The sequence below is a fragment of the Pogona vitticeps genome, chromosome 2 (genome assembly GCF_051106095.1).
Source record: "Pogona vitticeps strain Pit_001003342236 chromosome 2, PviZW2.1, whole genome shotgun sequence".
Lineage (NCBI taxonomy): Eukaryota > Metazoa > Chordata > Lepidosauria > Squamata > Agamidae > Pogona > Pogona vitticeps.
The window spans coordinates 88,815,025-88,831,944 of NC_135784.1; the positions used below are offsets into that span (position 1 = coordinate 88,815,025).

Consider the following 16,920-nt stretch of genomic DNA (forward strand, 5'->3'; position numbering starts at 1 on the left):
GTACGTAGAGACTCCAGAATCACAAAGGAGCTTCCTATGCCTTTCCCCAACACACCTGCCAACTTTGGTGAAGATTGGATATCGAACATCTGAGTTATTCACCCACAAATAGGATCCCCCCAGGAGAGATTGCCACACCGCATAGAAGCCCATTCTGCCTACCGGCTGCTGATCAGCTGATCAGAAGCTGATAGGCAGCCACCCCACACACATGAAGGGATTAATATTTACCAATTTTTATTCAAAGAATATTTGTATATTTGTATTTGATGATCCGTTAACCTTGATGAATAACAGATCAAAATGAATCCCCATTTTTTTATTTGTCCCCATCTCTAATTGGGATAATACTCTGCTTGATGTGGGAAACCTGCTTGTTTTTTTTTTTTTTGGCTCAGTTGAAGATGTCTCTCTTTTTTTTACATTCCAGGACCTAAGTGGCTTAATGAACTGCTATTTAAGGGAACACCAGTCTCCACAGGAGAAAACCACCTTGCCCTTGTGGAAGACCATATTTGAGAAGAACAACCTGCTGTTTTGAAGAATATTTGGCTGTTGCATGCATGTACAGTAGGATTGCAGGATTGGCAGAGGATTGATACCACCCTCCCAGCAGATGTCGAAAAATGCAGATGTCTTGAACACTATACATTGCATGATCTTTGGCTCCCCCTAGTGGCCAATTCTGATAAATACACCCTGGAAATATTTATTAATATGTATTTCTGGGTTTTTTATTTAGCATTTTCAGGCAGCAGACAAGTGAATCAGTGGAAACCAATCCTGTACATAGGAGGGTCCTACTGTAATAGTACTCTCTAGATCAAGGCCTAGCTAGCCATATAGATTTTAGAGTCTAAATTTTTGATGTATCTGTGCTTGTGTGTGTTGAGTGTTGGGCAACCTACTAAGCATACAGAGTGAATTATTTCAGGCAGCAGATACTGGGAGATGCCACCACTGCAATCTTCCTGTGGCCATCCTCCCTCAACTCTCCAGCTGTTTTGCTCTGTAAGGGAACAGAGTATGTTTGTGTGCATAGTCTTCTCTTGAGATGCCCAAACTAGCTCGCTGTCTCACATGAGGTGAAGGATAACCATCACCAGTGTTAAATCTTAATTGCCAGGCTAGCTCATTTTTATATGTTAGTGGAGAAGGGAGGAGAGATGCCACCTCAGTTTTTCACCTCAAGCAGCAAAATATTTGGGTTGGCTTCAGGGTGGGTGAGGGTAAAGGCATACACACAGAGGCAGTTTGTGTGTGTGTACACTTTCCCTTTCCTGGGAAATACAGGATTTTTCAAATAACCCCTAATCTTGCCATTCTTTGCTTAAGCACTAAAATTCACCAAACTCCAGGAGACTAATAATACTGATTTCCTTTAAGTAGCCGTGAAACTCCGGCACAATAAAGGAAGCTACAGATATTCCCTGCCCTGCAGCCTCATTTCTGACCTCAGAGGGCCACTGCTTGTGTGAAAGATAATTAATCATCCACGCTAGCTCAGGCCTAGACTTTTCCCCTGAGTAGCTTCCACCACTGGTGCCAAATTGGGCCTAGTAGTGCAGATGATAAACAGGGTCTGACATTCAGTCCCATGGACCAGCTGCCTGCAGTGCCTCACTATCCACAAACTGCAAGCTAATTACCTCAGCCACACTGCCTCAAAGCAGGCAGTCACTCGGGTGGTATAATATTCCCCCAACACAGAAGCAAAAGAAAAATGAAGTTCATCTTAAAAGAAACATTTTTGGATTGAAACAGAGATTGTGGAAGTATTGAACATTGACACACAATGATACTTTTCTCTCCATTCAAATTAAAACACAGCTCCCAGATTTTAAAAACCAAACCAAACAATAGTGACCATGAGAAAACAAACCAAAAACCCCAAGATGGTTGCAGGACTAAATTGAACACATATGCAAATATCTCAACCAAGGTTCCCTCTAAAGCAGTGGTCCCCAACCTTGGGCCTCCAGATGTTCTTGGACTACAATTCCCAGAAGCCTTCACCACCACCTCTGCTGGCAGGATTTCTGGGAGTTGAAGTCCAAGAACATCTGGAGGCCCAAGGTTGGGGACCACTGCTCTAAAGTGTCTAGCAGCCCAAACACACATGACTCTCCACCTCCATGCAGGGCTCCTCTTTCTCCATGCATCCACAGTGAGCGCTTCCAGGCCCTTTGGTTCTGGCCATGGGGGGGGGGGGAGGTGGAGTCTTTTGCAAAAGGGGCGGAGCCCCAACCAGTAGAGCTGAAAATTAGAGGGAATTTTGATCTCAACTAAATTTTTGCTAATTTTCCATTTTATATGCTGATTATTTTTATTCTTAGTTTTTTTTTTTTAGTCTCGGTGTTTTGATTTTGTAAATTGCTCTGAAATCATGTGTGATGATATGAGCACATAATTCCTTTCTACTGATTTATTAACTGAAAGCTTGTGAGCGTTGGGTGTGTAGGTCTGTGTGAATTTGCTCCAACCTGTACCTCTGTCACAAAACCTGGCAACATCCTAACCAACCATATCTGTGCTGACCATCGGAGGAAGTTCTACAAGCACAAAGCATGCATGTACAAAGAACTCATCAGATTCTGGCCTATTATAAGCCCCATTCAGTCATCTAGGAAGCCTGCAGAGCCTACACATATAGAGAAGAACATTCCAGCTCTCCTCTCACAATCACTCTGAACATAGAAACACAATTGTCTGAAGAAAAGGAGGCAGCTGTAACTGGGTAGCCTTTCCACATGACCAATAGTACAGTGGTTAGGTCTCTGGCTGTGGATAGACAGAGCCGCAGACATGTCGATTCCAAATTTCATTCAGATATCTTCACCCTGTGCTTAGCACTGATTCTATCTCCATGAAACTCTTTATTTTTATTATTATTATTAAAAAACACTGGGCACAGTCAATCAAAACTATAAAAACATTGACTGGTATTATATAACAGATACGTACAGGTTTTAGCCAAAAACCTAAGTATCTGTTCAATATCGGCAGAGTATGTATGCTGTTCCTAATATTGCCATTTTTTGTAACATCTGCTGGTGTGATTTCTGAGATCTGCAACTCCTTATAGTACTGGGTGAAATTTCTTGATGTTCCCAAAGCCCCAAGGACTACGGGGGACACTGAAGCATGTTTCTTCCAGAGGTCAGATATTTCGATTGCCAGGTCTCTGTACTTTGTTAGTTTTTCCAATTCTTTATTTTCAACTCTGGCATCCCCTGGAATTGCAATGTCAATGATCCAGACATTTCTTCATTCTATTACTATGTCTGGGGTTTTATGCTTAAGGTGTCTATTCATTTGGATCCAAAAATCCCACAAGATCTTGACTTCCTCATTTTCTGAGACCTTCTCTACCTGATGTTCCCACAGGTTTTTGGAAGCCTGCAAGCTATATTTTTGCATAATGACCAGTGCACTAACTTTGCCACTCTATCGTGTCTACCTTTGTAATCTATTTGTGCAATCTTTGGACATTCACAGATGAGGTGTGACACAGTTTCATCTTTTTCTTGGCAGAGTCAACATTTGCTGTTAGCACTAATTCCTTGGATCTTAACTTTCATCACATTGGTTTGAAGTGCTTGCTCTTATGCCCCAAAGGTCAACCCTTCAGTTTCTTTCTTAAGGGTCCCCAGTTTTAGCCATGCCCTTGTTAAATTATGATCATACTTTCCATAAATATTTCTCAGGTGTTGCCCATGTAGTGGTTTATTTTTCCAGCTGTTTAATTTATTTTCAAATCGTTGTTTCTTATATTGAGCCTTTGTTTCTATTGTTTTCAAAATATTTTCCATTTTCACTGCTTTCAGTAATTTTTCTCTGCTTGTACTGATATAATCATTTAGGCTTCTTTTTTCTTCCTCTGTTACCTGCTGTATTTACAGTAATCCATGGTGTCCAATTTTTCATGGTAAATATAATCTGCCCACATTGATTTTTGGATGTAGGGTGTGATGCATGTTTATTAGTTTCCATGTTTTTTGATCCATTTCTTCAAATTCATTTTGAATCCAATCTAATATTCCAGCTGGGTATAGAATTACTGGAACAGCCCATGTGTTTGTGACTTTGATTGTATTTCCCCCATTTAATTTTGATTTAAAAATTTTCCTCAGTCTTTTTCTGTCAGTTAAGTTTTGTGTGCGGGATGTTTCTACTATTCCAAGATATTCACAATTTTCATCACTTGATACTGAATTTATAATTAGAGATGGGGATGAACTTCCAAAATGGAGGTTCATCTTGGGTCATGGGTCATCAATCTTGACTACCCATGACCAATGAATTCCCCCCCCTGGGTGAACTGATGAACCACAAATCAATTAATTGGTTCACCAGGTCTGGGTTGTTGTTTTTTTAGACAGCCTGTGGGACTATTTTTTTTAAAAAAAAGTTGAGCTCCTCCACTCCCACAGCCTGTCCCCCACCCCCTTTCCACTTCCACTTACCTTGTCCTGCTGCCTTCTCTTGCTCCGCTGCCGCTGCAACAGAAGCTAGGATCCTGGCATTGTGGTTTCTGTTCCAGAGCTTAGTTTCCATTCCTTTGCAATCAGCAGCGAGGAGGGCTCCCCTTTGGGCAAGCCTAACAGAAGCGATCTCCCTCCTCACTGTTTGCAAAGATGGAGGGAGAAATCATTTGGTTGAACTTCCCTTGTCTGTCTATGTTGTGTGGGCATAGAAAAACTTGGGAAGCATGACCAAAGAGATCCCCTCCGCATTTGCAAAGGGAGGGGGACTTCCTCTGTCTTTCTATGCTGCGTGGACATAGAAAGACTAGGGAAACCTGACCGGAGCTGTCTTTGCAAAGAGGAGGGCAGGATTCCCTTTGGGCAAGCTCGAGCAAGCCGTCCAAAGGGAAAACCCCTCTCTGCCTATGAACAGCTGATCCGCAGGGCCATAAGTAGAGAGGGAAACACAAAGGGATGAATATAAAAGGGTTATATTCATTGCTTCATATTTGTTGGGAAACTCTGGACATCATGAATATGAAGCGACAAATATCTGACAAATCAGAAATATTAATTGAATATCACGATTCATTTTTATATTCGTCTCCATGTCTATTTATTATATTTCCATTTTTAAACTTGATTCCAGCTGGTTTTTGGATCTTCTTGCCACGGTGTGTAGACAGAACTGCACATCTGTCAATTCCAAATTTCATTTGGATATCTTTATTAAATATTCATCTTGTTTTTAGCTGTGATTCTCTCTCTGTGGAATTTTTTGCATGTAATTTGAGGTCATCCATGTACTGATTTTTCCTGCTTGTTCTGAAATACAGTTTTATTTAAAATTATTGACATGGAGATTAGTGAGATTTTTAAAAGCAGTGGCGACAATTCCCTTGAAATATACTTGTTTTGATGCTAACTTCCCCAATGTCTTCACCATAAGCCATGAGGACAGTTAGTATTGGTATGCTATGGCTAGTTACAAATTCTACAGTCAAACTTCTTGCATTTTTAGTGCTTTTAGAGTACAGCAAATATTCTAGAAGTTATCTTTTTGAAGTACAGATTTCTGTTCCACTTCTTCCTTGGGGATTTTGGGAATATATTTGAGAAAGTAACTTTTCCAAGCTGTGGAGCAGAGCTATCATCCTCTTATTCAACACCAGCTTATTTACAATATCTTTTCAAGGTAACCTTGCTCCAGCATGGGCAGATAAAAACAACGGGACGCGGGTTGGAAAACTGGTTTTGAGAAACAATATAGATTTCATTGTGGCATGTTTGGAATAAAACTCGGCTGGATTCTGCAAACGTTTTTAAGTGAATTGCTATTGATCCCCCCTTTTAATTTCCTCCCTTCATACCCATCCCACGAAATACTTTGAAAGATTTAAGAGCATTTTTCTTTTTCTTCTTCTTTTTTAAAATCAATCTGGAACTTGAAGATCATATTTGATTGCATGGGACAAACTATTGTAAGTGGTAAGTGTTAGGGATGGAAAAAATGAGAATGATGTAATTTAATCATGTCCCACAACAATGGGGCAAGAAATCTTCTTGGAGCATTGCTGACAATGATCATCTCTGCATGCCAACCCCCTTGGCTGAGAGAATCCAAGACTCTTCCACTCCCACCCTTGGTCAAATGAAGGCTTGGCGTCGTCCATGTTTCCAAGTACAAAACAAAATGTTGGCTGGTTTGCATTACACTGCTACATTCCAATTAATTCCAGTGAAGCTGGCAGATTAAATATTGGATACATATGAATTTTATATAGTTCTAGAGAATGACAGTTAGTACAGAGGAGGTTGATTCTCTCTCTCTCTCTCTCTCTCTCTCTCTCTCTCTCTCTGAAGAAAGCAAGCTGAGAATGAGTGGAATCAGTTGCTGACATAAACCAAAATCAAAATGACCAGAAGGGTTTTCTTAAAAATTAGTATATGTTTAGAAAATATTGATCTTTTTTCCTGCTAAAAGGCAACTTATAATCAACTATGTTGCATCTTTGACATTTAAAAAAAAACTATAGACGAAGGATATAAGTTTAGTTTTAAGGGGAGAGTTACCGTATATATTTTGAGGTCAATTGTAGAAATCATATCTTTCACTATATAAAGTTATTTCTCTGGTTTGCTGCTATACAACCTGTGAAGAGACTGTGTAATCAGTTGGATTCTGAGTGGTTAACCAGGTTCAATGGCTTAGGCTAGTGACTGGGGCAGTTCACACATTTGCCATGCAAAAAGGTTGCCTTTGCAGTGTGACAAGCTCGTGCGTAGCTGCAGAACTGTGACAATGTGGTTATGCAGAGACTTAGACGCATGCAGGCAAGACGTCTCTATACCTTTCACTTCATTTTGGAGTGAAGGAAGCAAGGATATATATGTGGACATAAACATCATGTCCCAGGCTCAAAATGTCTACCTTTGCATCTCACCTGTTGCATTTCTGAGTGGTGGGTGTGGCAAAGATCCTTTCCAGCACTGGAAGACTACAAAGTCCAACTCGGCTCATGCTGGATTGCTGCCATCCATACTGACTGAGGGATTCTGGGACTTGTCATCCAAAAACAGAACTTTTCCAAATTTTGACACATCCTGAAATCCTAGGATTGCAATGGTATTTTGTTTTGGTTGTTGTGGGGTTTTTGGGCTATTTGGCCATGTTCTGGAGAACAAGGTTTTTCTTTCTAATGCTTCACCAGTCTCTGTGGCTCGCATCTTCAGAGGACACGAGCTGGAATTCTGTCTGTTTCCTGGTGTAGTATGTGGGATTCTTGAGTATTTGTAGCTGTGGGATAACAGGTTTTTGTTCTTTTCAGGAGATTGGGTGTTTCCTGTGATCAGGGTGTTGTTTTGTTATGGGTGTTTTGTTGTGATGGGGGGAGATGATCAGTCTGTTGATGTTGACAGGGTCCTTGATCACTACAGGGCCACCACCTCCTCACTACATCCTTGCTCGGCCTGGATCTTGAAAGTGGCCAGGTCGATAACAACTGAGTGGTTGGAGTCACTTATTAATGGGTCTCTCCTTGAGGGCTGGGTCCCCCTTGCTGTCAAGGAGACACTCATTAGGCCTATCCAGAAAAAAATCCAATCTGGTGACTAATGATATTAACAATTATTGTCCAGTTGCCAGTATCCCCTTTATTGGCAAGCTGGTGGAGAGAGTGGTGGCTGATCAGCTTCAGGCTTTCCTGGAGGAGATCAATGCTCTTGATCTATTCCAGTTTGGGTTCAGGCTATGTCATGGCATGGAGACAGCAAGATGACTTCTTGAGGGAGGCTGACAGAGGCAAAATGTCCTTGCTGGTTCTCCTCAACCTCTCAGCAGCCTTTGATACTATCACCCATGGAATCCTCCTGAGGAGGCTCTCAGGGTTGGGGATCAGTGGTCAGGCTTTAGCCAGGCTCCAATCTTTCTAGGAGGACCATCCTCAGAGAGTTCAGCTTGGGCAGATGTTGTCTGCTCCGTGGGCTCTCAGTTTTGGGGGGGTCAATCATCTCCGCAATGCTATTTAATACCTATATGAGGCTGCTGAGGGAGGTCATCAGGAGTTTTGGAGCTTTGTGTCACCAATACGTGGATGCCACTCAGCTCTGTCTCTGCTTCCATCCTTCTGCAGTGGATGCTGTCCCATCCCTTGAGCGCTGCCTGGATGCAGTGCTGGGATGGATGAGGAACAACAGACTGAGGCTGAACCCGGACAAGATAGAAATCTTGTGAGTGGGGGCCCCTAATGTCTGTGGTCTGGGTGCCTCCCTATCTTTTGGAGGGGCACTCTTTCCATGAAGGATGAGGTTCATAGCTTGGGCGTGCTTTTGAACCCATCCCTATCAATGACATCTCAGATAGTGTCTTTGGTCCGATCCGCTTATTTCCACCTAAAGTGGATTACCCAGCTACATCCCTACCTTGACACCGGGTCCCTCACCACACTGGTCTATGTTCTGGTAATCTTGAGATTAGACCACTGTAATGCTTTGTGGTGGCACTGCGAGTTAAACCTCAGAAGCCTCTGTGCTGCAAGGTCAGAAAACCTGCAGTCATAAGATCGAATCCAAGTAACGGGGTGTGCTCCCATCGCTTGTCCCAGCTCCTGCCAACCTAACAGTTTGAAAGCATGCAAGTAGATAAATAGGTGCCACCATGGTGGGAAGGTAATGGCATTCTGTGTCTAGTCGTGCTGGCCATGTGACCACAGAAGATTGTCTTCGGACAAGCACTGCTCCCTAGAATAAGACACGACTGGATTAAATGTCAAGGGGAACCTTTAAAAAATTCTCCCATCCAAGCCTGCCCAGGGTTTGAGAGCTGATGAATAGGCCACTTTCAACATCCAATTACCTTCACAAGCCCATTTGTCTGAAGACAGTCTTCCGTCTGCTATGGAGACTCCAACAGGTCCAGAATGCGGCAGCCAGACTTCTGAGTGGGGTTAGAAAATACCAACATATCTCCCCCACCCTGGCCACCTAACACTGGCTACCTGTTCGCGTCCATACCAGTTTCAAGGTGGTCCTACTAACCTATAAGGCCCTAAATGGTTTGGGACCTCGATATCTGGCCGAGCACCTCCTTCCAGTTAGGTCTGTCCGTCCTATGAGATTGTCGCAGGCAGGGCGGCTGAGAGTTCTGACACTGAGAGAGGCCCAGAAAATAACCACCTAGAAATCAGGCCTTCTCGGCGGTAGTGCCACAATTATGGAACTCTCTTCCACCTGAAGTTTGCCTGGCCCATTCACTTGGCACATTCAAAAAGCTACTAAAAACCTGGCTATTGAGACAGGCCTTCCTTGAACAGACTATATTCTAATACAATCGTGTCCAATAATATAACTTCTATCATACTGCCATGCTCCATGTTTTTATTTTTCTGTGCTTTTAATTGTTTTTGTTGTATTATAATTTTATCTTCACTTTATGATTTTTGATTTGCTATTTTGTTACTCTGTTATTTTTTGTTATTTGTTGTAAACCTCCCAGACTGGCATTGGCTGCCAGATGGGTGGTGTATAAATCAAACAAATCAAACAAACAAATATGTCACTGTGATTGATGGGTGTCAGTGGCTGGTCTTTTGTATGCAGTGATCACTGGTCCTTGTGGCTGGGTAGAGTTCATTGACCTTTTGCAGGCTGTATTTTTCAGTTCTGGCTTTGCTGATTTTAAGGCTTTCTTCTTTTTTGTTGAAACTATACTGGTGTTTGCCGATTTCAATGGCTTCCCTGTGTAGTCTAACATAATAATTACTGGTGTTGTCCAGTAGTTCTGTGTCTTGAAATAGGATTTAATGTCCAGCTTGTTTCAGGGCATGTTCAGCTACTGCTGATTTTTCTGGTTGTTTTAGTCTGCAGTGTCTTTCATGCTTTTTGATTCTGGTCTGGATGCTATATTTTCTGGTATCAATATATACCTGGCCACAACTGCAAGGTATTTTGTTTTGTCCAATACATTGTTAAAATGATTAGCAAATGCTGAAAGATGTGCAAAAAGTACTTGACAAAACTAAAAGGGAGTAAATTGTTCATCCGGATTTTTGAAAGCACTACAGGGTACAGAGAAGTATACAAAATAACAGTTACATGTACAGTTACTTTGTTTTAGTAACTGTATGGGTGACTGTGCAGAAAAATTAGCTGGGATTGAAATTTCAGGGTCCCCCGCCCCAAAATCTCTTTTCAAGAAGAGATCTTAGTTAACTGCAGGAATAAAACAACCCACAATGAGGAAATTAAATCATTAGGTAAGTAATAAGTGCCAGCTCAACACGGTACAGCTGTCAAATTCCAGATTGTCCTCTGTTGGAAAGCTGGTCTGTTTTTCTGTTTCATGGGAGAGCCTGATCTCTTTCTCCCTGCAGCTTTGACACCCCTGTCTTACAGAAGGGATTATCCTTTCCTATCAAAAAGGAAAGCTGCGGATCAGACACCCACCCTATTCTTCCAAAGCAATGAGCCTGAAAGCCTTCTTTTCAACCAACCCTCCATTACCAGCTGCCCTGTAGTGAGAAAGTTAAATTCTATGCAAGGCCTGTGTCAGAATGGAAGAGGGGTGAAGTGTGCGCTGAGGGGTGAGGAGAGAAGTGGCCTGCACAGGTTTTGGAAACACTAATCCTGTTTGGCACATGTATATTATCAAGGAGTGAGGGGGGGGTAAAGGCAATGGGGAACCCAACAGGAAGCTAAGGGACAGCAGTCATGACAGAAAGCCATTCACAAATAACTTCCAATGTAAAAAATTAAGTGTCACAGGCGGTTACTGGCTTCACCCCAAATGCTTCATTCTTTCTCAATGAAAGCTTCTTGCTGGTACTCTAGGCAAAATAACGACCATGTTTCTTATAATGTCTTATTTAATACCTTTGCATCAAGGAGACAATGAAAATCCAAAACATATGAATAAAAAGGGCTCACTATACCAAAAGAGGTTTTCAATAATTTTTTAGTGGAAGATCTCTGTGGGTTTTCACTAAGCACTGCTGCTAGTTACAATGATCTTGCTTGCTTGCTTGGTGGCTTGGCAGGAATCAAGTTACATCAGAAAATGGCTGGTTTTAAAATAAGGATGTTTCTAAAATCTTCACCTGCATTCATGTTTGATTTGCTTCTAAAGAAGATTGTATCTCGAATCCTTAATAGTTCTGTTTTACATATAATTATAGTGAGATTCCTCCCCTGTAGTATTTTATTTGTCTAAAAAAAACCTGGCAAAAATGACATGGCAGAGAAAGGATATATAAAATGTTAAAAATTAGATGCAAAAAGTTAAAGTTTTTGCACCCAAGGATTCATACTACAGCAATGAGGGAATTGCAAAGGTGTGTGGAAACAGCCACAGACGTAAGCAAAGCTGTTGTTATTTCAATTGCTTAGTCACGAAATAAGACTAATTTTTCTAGGGGTGGAAATTTTTTGGCATGATCTGGTGGTCATTTAGAAATACTTAGAAACAATGGCCATTTAATCAGCCTCACAAGCAAGACCTTAAAATTTGCACTGGACCATTTCTACAGATGTTTTGTCAGCTGAACTCACATTCTCCCTTTGAAAAAATGCTTGAACTAATGCTGGAGACAGTGGAGCCAATTTTTATAGAACTGAAGCCAGGTTAGGGCGCAGCCATCACGGCATATGAAAGCAGAGGTTGACATGTCTATTGACTTGTTTCTGGAGTGCTACGAAAAAGTACAAGCCTGAAGGACTTTTCTGACTGGGAGGTGGTGCAATGGAATTAGTATAAACACTACGGCCAACAATGCTTGTGTCCCCTTTTATGTTCCAAAGGAGAAAAATTATCATCTCCTTGGCATAATAGGGGTTCTGTACTGTGGCCATTTATTGTATTCACTGAGAATTTTTCATGGATTGATACTCAAGTTGCAGGAGTCACAGCCAAGTTGGACTGAAGTCATACCGGTGACTCAATTAGGACTTGACTTGGGTCTTTTTCCCAATAACTTGGACTCAACTCATGACTTCGAACCCACCTCCTTCCTCCCTTTTTTTCTGGGTAAAAAGCTTGTTTTAATACGGACTCAGATGTGGGGCTGGGTACCAAAGACCCGGGATTCAGAGCCAAAGACTTGCCAACATCTGTGGAAGTTTCGCAGCACATTCCTGTTGCAGAGTTTACCTTGTTCCATCACACTGGAGACAAGAAACAGCTAAGCATCCTAAATATGACCTTTATTTCCACTCAGCACCGGATATATTTCATTTATAACACTTCAAACTAATTCTTTGAAAGAATTACCCCCTTTCCTCACCAAGGTATTAAACTCAGAATTTGCCCTCCTTGCTCCTCTTCTATGAACTAACGTTTCACCTATTCTCTTAACCTAATATATTTATTTCACAACACAGTGGCTATCAACTGGTGACTGTTGCTTGTTTAGGCACTTCCTACAGTACCCCGAGGATTGTGTGAGGATATTTCCCTCATATGGTTTAGTCACTAGATGGCACTACACTTAAGATGGTTCCCAATGAGCCATTAATCATGCAATTCTACTACCTCATTCACACAGGTTTACTGGAGCTTGGAAACAACATATTAATCTAGCATGTTAACATCAAAATAGCCACTTACACATTAAGCAGGATGGCAAGCTAGCTGATGTATCTTCTAGACAATAACATCTTAAAAGTAATTGTTTTAACAAAAACACATTACTTGCAAAACATTGCTCCTTCAAAGACAGGTGCTCTCCTCCAGTTTAACGCCAAAGCCACAATTACGCACTAATGCATGAAATTAACAGGTACTTCCAAACTTTGAATTTTATAGGGCTCCAGAGTTTGTCATCTTCTACTAGCAATCCTCCCACACTTTCCTGATGATTCTTCCATCTTTTTTCCCCCTTTCACCACCAAGAAAATAGAATATTAAGGAAGAAAAGGGAGAAGAGCAGTATGGTGTATTTTGACTCGTAGTCCTCCATCTAGTGGCATTGTAGATTCTACGGAAACTCCAGAGTGTCCTGTTGTTTTCTCTTCTCAGTGGAGAATGACAAAAAAGTTCTTGTCCTGCTTCCTGTCAAGAAGAACAGTTTTATGTGTTGAAGTTCTTCAGGAGTTATGGCACAGAAACACTTGCTTACTCTGAGATGAAGGGGGGGGGAGAATGGGCAAATAAATAACATTTTCTCAAAGAAAGCACTATCAAATATTCAATGTGATTGTGAGATAAAACAAGGGATTTCTTCAGCCAGGGCTGTCTTTGCAATCTGTTGCCTTAGAGCTGAAAAGGGAATGCAAACCCCAAGCACATGTTCAGAGTCTTTTGCTATTAGCACGTTAACGTGTTTTCAGAATTTGACTATAAAATCTCATGAATGCCAAAAATAATTTTTCATGATTTTTTTTAAAAAATAAAGCTAAGTCTTACAAACCTTACTGATGAACATTTTGTAGCAAGGATATTAAATCTAGACCAGTATTTCATCAGTTATTTCTACTAGCATAAATTGTAAAAGCAAATTGTTACTAATTAACAAGTTGCTGGTTGTCTTCCTCATGAAGCGTAAACTCAGAAGACTCATGAACAGAGATGGGCACAACTCACTTCTTCTTGTGTTGTCACAAATCATTAGTGCAGCACCGCAGGGGCCATGCATTTCCTCTCTCCTCCCCACCCCGGCCAGGTCTCCCACTCACCAGCCAGCGCATGCTATTCGTATCCTGTTCTTAGCACAATCGTCCAGTCATAGCAGGAGCACAGACTTTCCTTCCCCGCCTCCTCCAGCTGCTGCTCACTTAGATGAGGAGACAGGGTAGGGATTCCTGCAATGTTGCCTTTGGGTGGGCAACTGCTGGAGCAGAGCGCACCGGTTGTGAGTGGGGATGCTGGCTTTGGGTGGGCAAACGGAATGTGCGGCACCTGTGGTACTACGTCAACAACTTGCGATGATGCAGCATGGAGCAAGTCATGCCCATCTCTGCTTGCACATGACGAGGAATGCAAGCAGTGACTTGTTAATTAGCAGCAATTTGCTACTATGATTTATAGCACTGCACTTAACACCAGCATAAATAAGCAACAGGATTCTGGCTATTAACAATTAAAATCAGCTTGGGTAGACCCATTAAATCAATCTGTTCATCCCAACTAGAACAGACCCAGTGAATCAATTACTGAATTAATACTTGTGTCAATCTCATTGATTCAGTGGGGCTACTCTAACTGGGATTATTAATTGGGTTTCAGGATTAGGTAGAGAACTGTGTGTTGATTTACTACTTATTTGAAACCTCTATGTTAGATGTGGTCCTTCAGATGTTGTTAGACTGCAACTCCCATCAGTCTTAGCCAACATGGGGATGGTGAGGGGTTGTGGTAAGTGTGGTTCAATGACAATAGGAACAGTTTGGCTACCTCCACTCTGCATTCATCAGCAAATGCACCTAAAAAGATTGTAAAGCACATACTTACCGGAAAAGCATACACAATTTTTGCAAACAGATTTGAGTTGGAGTGATTCTTCATTTGTTTCTTTTTAAGTTTTAAACAGAATACCACACAAATGGCCCTCTCAGTTCTTGATACAGCTTTTGGCTTGCTGGTGGTCAAAGGGTATACTTGAATACAATATATATGACATCCTCACCCTGTAAAGTCTGAGAAAAGGAGAAAAAGAAAAAGGTTATGGGGAGATTAAAGACTAGCAGGAGCAGGTGATTTGAAATGCAAGGAAAAGGGAAGGGGCTCAAACTGTGGATCTTCTCTCCCCTTCTCACCCTCAAAAAGCCTTCCCAAGATATACTTTGGGGAACTCCTCACCCAACTGCTAATGAACTACAAACATAAACATGCATCCTTAATCTACATCCAGTGCCAAAAGAGACTTGCTTATAATGAGCATCATTGGTCACCTTTCCACAGCTGCTGAAAGAAGCCTGCTCTACTATTCCTCCAGGGAAGTGACCGCTGGGTAAAATCCTCAAGCTTTGGATGGTGCATCATGTTGTGCTACATACCTCTGTCTCATGCTTTCTTCAGTGACACTCTTACATTGTGCCTGCCATCTCCATAGGAATCAAAAGGGCAGCAGGGGTCCTCAGATCCCCTCACTGTACATACACAGAGATTTTAATCCAATTATGCAGCTTCTGCTCAGCAAGAGATGCTTCTGCCCGTTCTTCTCCTTCTCTTTCTTTCCATTTGCTTTCAGTAAAGAAGCTTAATTTGTTTGAGAACTTTCCAGAGACTCAGAATCAATTCGTGACAAAACAGAAAAGCCAGTAAATCATGGTATGTGTTTAAGTAGTGAGGTGCAACTAGCACTGTTATTTTCCTTTAAAAATGTGATTACAAAACTTTGATAAACATGCTGCATTTCAAGAGAAACCTCACTTTGTCGTGTTGATAATCACTCCTTCCTTCCTTCCTTCCTTCCTTCCTTCCTTCCTTCCTTCCTTCCTTCCTTCCTTCCTTCCTTCCTTCCTTCCTATTTCTCTAGGCACCAAAACAAGCTGTCAGTCATCATTTTTAATATTTAAGAGGATTAAATTTGTTGATGCCATACTGAGTTAAACTCCACATGGAAACTACCTTTAACTGCAGCAGTCTATTTAAACAGGATCTCTTTCTCTCTCTCTTTTTAAAATACATGCGAGCATGCACACATGTGCACATGCTCTCTCTCTCTCTCTCTCTCACACACACACACACACACACACACACACACACCTGATCTATTTAGCAGTCAGCTAATTCTCCACATCAAAGTTGTGGGCAACTTTAGGTTCCTGAGCCACACTCGGCCTTTCTCAATAGTTCATATAAATAAAGAAGAGCCTAGATAAACCAAACTTTTCAAGGAAAACCAACAAAAAGATCTGTGGCACCTTAAAGACTAGTAAGTTTCATCTGACATAAGCCTTCCACATCATCAGATGCACTCCACAAAAGTTTATTCCAAGCAGAATTTGTTAGTTTTTATCTGGCATAAATAAAAGGCCTGCAGGAGTCTCTTACACTGTTGCAGATGAGAGTTTCACAACCATAGATACTTTTCTGCAAAATTTCCACTTTGTCTTGAGGAATCACATACATGTCAATGATGGATTCTTTCCTTTCTTAAAGATTGGTTCAAAGTAAAGGGACCTTTCCCATCTGTTAAATGCTGATTATTGGATTATTTGGCTTAACAGAAAATCCCACGTAAAGTTGATGTGTTTGAAGGTTTTCTACCAGTAAACTCATCCTGAAGGCAAAAAGTTCTATCTCATACATTTAGGAATATTTAGACAGAGGCATGCATTTGAAATTGTGATGAGGAAATCCCCTGGATCACACCCTGAAGGTCTCACCTGGGGTTTCAGTACCAGTGATGGCCCATGTTCTTCCGGAAGAGAGGCAGGAGAATGAGTTATGCCACCATTTGCTACCATTGCCGTAGTTGCTGGCATCCTTTCCCCTCCCTCACTTTGGCCCCTTCCTTTCTCCTACACCTCTATCCTTGCCTTGTGGCTTTTACTTGCTCTTGTGGGCCCATTTCTCTCCTCCAGCCTCACCCTACCCTTCTTTCTTTGACATTGAGATCTGAAAATTAATGGCATGTGTGTTTGTTGTGGAATAAAAACTTTACCAAAAACATTTTGGTAAATGGAAACAGCTTTGATTGATCACATTTAGTTTCAGAGGGAACAATGGGTTTCTTGTTCTGTTGTAAATGAAGAGATACTCAATATTCCTTGTATTAAGGGTAGCTTTTCCATGGATTCCACTGCAGACAATTTTCAACTAACCCTTCCAACAAGCCAAAGAAAATAAATATATTTATCTTTTAAAAAAAAACTAATGCATTGACTCAGTGATAATCTGTCAGAGCCTTTAAACATTTTCAGTTTCCTGCCCTTCTGCTGAGAAGCACAGGAAGTATTCAATTTGGCCATATCCTGAAGTGGCTCACTTATTAAACCATGCAATGATATTGGAAATTTC

At 41.4% G+C, this 16,920-nt stretch overlaps 1 long non-coding RNA gene across 1 annotated transcript; it reads right to left on the reverse strand.

Moving 5' to 3' along the window:
- Positions 1–5,871: 5,871 nt before the first annotated feature.
- Positions 5,872–14,634, reverse strand: LOC144586789 (uncharacterized). The gene is made up of 2 exons (XR_013541814.1): positions 14,407–14,634; positions 5,872–13,008 (listed from the first exon to the last, which is right to left on the reverse strand). It is a non-coding gene; the product is annotated as an uncharacterized LOC144586789 (long non-coding RNA).
- Positions 14,635–16,920: the final 2,286 nt, after the last annotated feature.